The sequence below is a fragment of the Aplysia californica genome, unplaced genomic scaffold (assembly GCF_000002075.1).
Source record: "Aplysia californica isolate F4 #8 unplaced genomic scaffold, AplCal3.0 scaffold00436, whole genome shotgun sequence".
NCBI lineage: Eukaryota > Metazoa > Mollusca > Gastropoda > Aplysiida > Aplysiidae > Aplysia > Aplysia californica.
The window spans coordinates 488,996-493,383 of record NW_004797706.1 but is presented as its reverse complement, the minus strand read 5'-3'; positions in this window follow the sequence as shown (position 1 = coordinate 493,383).

Sequence of the window (4,388 nt, the reverse complement as noted above, 5' to 3'; positions counted from 1 at the left end):
TACTACTACTAAAAAATAATAACAATAATAATAATATAAAATATAACATTGCAGTTTTTGGGATACCTGAATAGACATAAGGGTCTTGAACATCTAGTTCTCACTGGCAAAATTAGAGATAATGGTGGAGATGAGAGATGATGTGGGATTGCGTTTAAGTAATGATAACATTAGTTCTATCTTCCTCTGCTCCAATGAGTCACGAGGGACGTGGGCACCCTCTATCCCGTTCCCTACTGGAACCATCTTTAATGTCACCGTGAAGTTCCAAAATGGTTACATCTTTACTTCACCTGTTGACTGCTGTGTAGACACATACATTCACTTGTCACCATCATCATCAATGCCTTTCACCCCTGGCAGTGTATAGGCCACGTACAAGCTCCTTCCATTTATCTCTTTCCTGGGCCATCCTTCCAAGCTCGTTCCAAGTGAGCTTCATCTCTCTCATGTCCCTTTCCACGCATCTCCTCCATGTTTCCCGTGGCCTACCCCTGCCTTGTGCTCCCTGTGGGTTCCACTGCAGTGACTGTCGTGTGATGTTTCCGCTGGGCTTTCTGGAGGTGTGCCCTGTCCATCGCCACTTTCTTAGTCCTATTTCTACTTCTATATCCTTTTGTCCTATCCTTTCCCACAGCTCTTCATTTCTTATTCTATCCTGCCACTTAATTCTTAGAATACTCCTCATACATCTGTTGATGAACGTCTGGACTTTATTCAGAACTGTCTTCGTTGTCTTCCAAGTATACATTCACTTGTGTTCTCTCAAAAACTGCTTCACTGACGTTAATTATTTTCTTCAGATTTACGGTGAATGTTTTTAGAAGATGTGCATGTACTTGCAAGTTGCGTACAATGTTTGTTATTTGTAATAGAAAGTAGAAGACATAATATATTATGGTATTTTAAAAACTCTTTTGAATGAACCTCGTGTCTAGTCTATACACATGCACATGTACATGGAAATGCAACAGCACTGAAAGGGTTAACATTATTTGGCGAGTTTAGATTGAATTAAATTGCTGACGTAACGTTTCGAGTTTTCTGTTGAGCTTAAGTCTAAATTTTGTCCCCCGTTGATTCCCATTCGATAGAAACTTTGTGTGTGTTATCTTGCCACGAGTTCATGGGCTTGTGTGTGTGTGTGTGTGTGTGTGTGTGTGTGTGTGTGTGTGTGTGTGTGTGTGTGTGTGTGTGTGGCTATTTTTATTTATTTATTTATTCTTTTGTTTTTGCTCTGTTGATAAAGAACATTTCAATAATATGTGGGTGGTTGGAGGGTGCTCTGGTTTGGTTTGCTCCTTTTTTTCTATCAAACATCTATCGTCCTGATCTCTCCTTTTTTAAACATTTGTTACTCTCTTGTAACACCTCTAATCTTAGGCACTTATATGACCTTATTGTGTTGCAAGTGCCGTAAAATTCTTACTAAAACCCCCAAAAATGCTTCCAATAACATGAAAACCTTTCCCCTCCAACATGAACGTTAGAGTGTACACAAAGATAACCCCGGGGCGGTGCCACTCACTGTAGTGACCCCCCGGGCCAGTGCCACTCACTGTAGTGTCTTTAGGCCAATCCCAAAGAGGGGACATTTCTCGTTCAAGCGCAGTAGAATTGTAAATAGGCTAATTCATGTCACGCTCATAACTGTGCCTGATCTACAACAGGGAACTGCTGCTTTTTCTTTCCTAATCCTTACTATGGTCATTTTCCTCTACTTCTTTTGTATGTTTGTCATACTCTTGTGACCTGCTATTTCCGAGGTGCCTTGATAGTCGAAGCAGACTTTGTGCTGTTGAAGCAAGAGAGGTGAGCAGAGTAAGTCTGATTCCCTGTAAAGACTTCTCTGTTGACACCCACCACTTGGCGCTCATATGACCTTATGCAGTTGCGAGGGCCGTAAAACCCTCTACTATATTTTAAAAAAAAATAAAGATAAGAATCCTGAAAACTTGGACAGGCGTGTGTGATCCTTGTGTATGGATGCGAGAGCTGAACGCTGAACAAAAACACCGACAAAAGACTGAAAGTGAAAGCTTTTTTTTCTTCTTTTGTTCTTTTTTGGGGGGTTCTTTTTTCCCCTATTGATAAAAATACGTTTGCTATTATAATATTGTTTATTTATCACTCCCCCCCCCCCAACAACAACAACAACAACACCACACACACACACACACACACACACACACACACACACACACACACACACACACACACACACACACACACAGAGAGAGAGAGAGAGAGAGAGAAAAAAAACAGCAACACGGTTACGGCAAGTCGATACACTATTTCCAGTGGTACAAATAAAGAAATAGTACTTAAAGTAAGCTATTATTTAAATCATAAAGAAACCTTGACATGTCCTAGCAAACAAACAAGCAAACAGACAAAAAAGCCAGACAGACAAACAAACAAACAAACTTTAAAAAACCACGTTATTTTACACGGTCAGTTAAATGCTTGGGTTTGAATGTTATGAGACTATAAAATTAGATCAAAACTTCGTTTTCAGCCCAGTAAAGATAATAAGGAAGTATATTGATACAGAATTAAATACATTTGCATTAAGAATTTCATTTAAGCTTGAGCGGAGAGCGCGACTGGTCACGCACATACAAACAAGAGGTCTCCAAGCGTAAAACTAAAACATAAAAAGAGAAATGTGTCTTGACGTTCTCAAAATATATCAGAACGTAAACATACGTGTTACGACGCGGTGGAATCAGGCGCTCGTCAAGTTTTGAGCATGATGAGCTATTGGTATAATCTCAAAGAAAAATCATTTGTCTTGCTTTATGTGAAAAAAATATCCGTCTATCTTGAATAAAAGTTGAGAAATTTGCGATTGAAGGAGGTGGGGGTGGCCTGGTGTCAGAGGTGAAATTAGCCAGAAAGTGACTGCCAAATTTGGTGACTTCCAATAATTAAGTGTCCTTCTAGCTTCGATCAACGTTTTTCGGTAAAGTATATCAAGAAAATGTGATGTTTTAAAGGTCATAAAAGGTCAAGGAGTTAAATGTGAACATTCGTTTTAAAAAATCCCCAACGGCCATAAATATACATGTTTCTTTGATTTCACTATTTTGACATATATGTGATTCAGCGTGGTGGAATCAGGCTCTCGTCAATTTTTGGGCGTGTAGAGTTATTGGTATCATCTTAAAGCTTGTTCACTTGTCTTTATTTGGATGAAAATAACATCCATTTATCTTGAATGCAAGTCGAGATATTTGCGAATGAAGGGTTTTCAGAGGTAAAATTAGTGAGAAAATGGCCGCCAAAGATGAGTTATTTCCTTAGTTTAAAAGTCCGTGGTAATAGAAAATTTACATTTTTTTAGTGCCTTTAATCAACATTTTTCAGAAAAATCTACACAGAAAGTAGCTCTTCAATGGGCATGAAAGGTGTTGAGCCAAAAAACAAAAATGTAATAAAAATTCACAAACCTGCGGAAAAATGCAAGTTTCTTCACTTTGATCATTTTGACGAGAGCCTGATTCCACCATGCTGCCTCACATATTATTACTCTCGTCTATAAAAACAACATTAAAATATTATTGGCTTTCTGTAAGCAGAAAATGTCAGTGATGGTTCATTTTCGTTCTCCAGGTCATTCTGTTTGATAACGTGTTCTCAGATAAACAGCTGGAGTTCAACAGGACTTCAGGCTAATTTATGAATACAAAAGTTTTTCCCTTCGACCAAGGAGAGTTTAGGCCCTTGCGTTGCGCCTTCAATACTGTGTGTCACGACGCAGCGGAATCAGGCGCTCGACAATTTTTTGACATAATAATATGGAGTTATTGGTATCATCTTAGAGCCTGCCCATTTGCCTTGCTTTCGATTAAAACAATACCCATTTATCTCGGATACAAGTCGAGATATTTGCGATTGAAGGGGTGGGGTCGCCTGATCAGAGATAAAATTATCGAGAAAATGGCCGCCAAGTTATTTCCTTAGCTTGAGAACTCGTGGAAAATGAAAATTTACATCTTTCATGCATCTAATCAAACTTTTTAGTAAAATCCACACTGCAACGTGCTTTCAAAGGGCATCAAAGGGATTGAGCCAAAAAACAAACAAAATTCGATAAAAATTCCCAAACCCGCGGATAAATGCAGGTATCTTTACTTTCATTATTTTGACGAGCGCCTGATTTCACCACGCCGCCTCACCAATGTAGTGTGACTATGACTACTACTACGACTTTTTATTAAGGCAATAAACTGGACTATCCCCCTGCTCGTGGAGACCAAAAGGTCATTGGATAATTGAGAGGCCTGGCCATGTATGTATGTATGTATGTATGTATGTATGTATGTATGTATGTATGTATGTATGTATGTATGTATGTATGTATGTATGTATGTATGTATGTATGG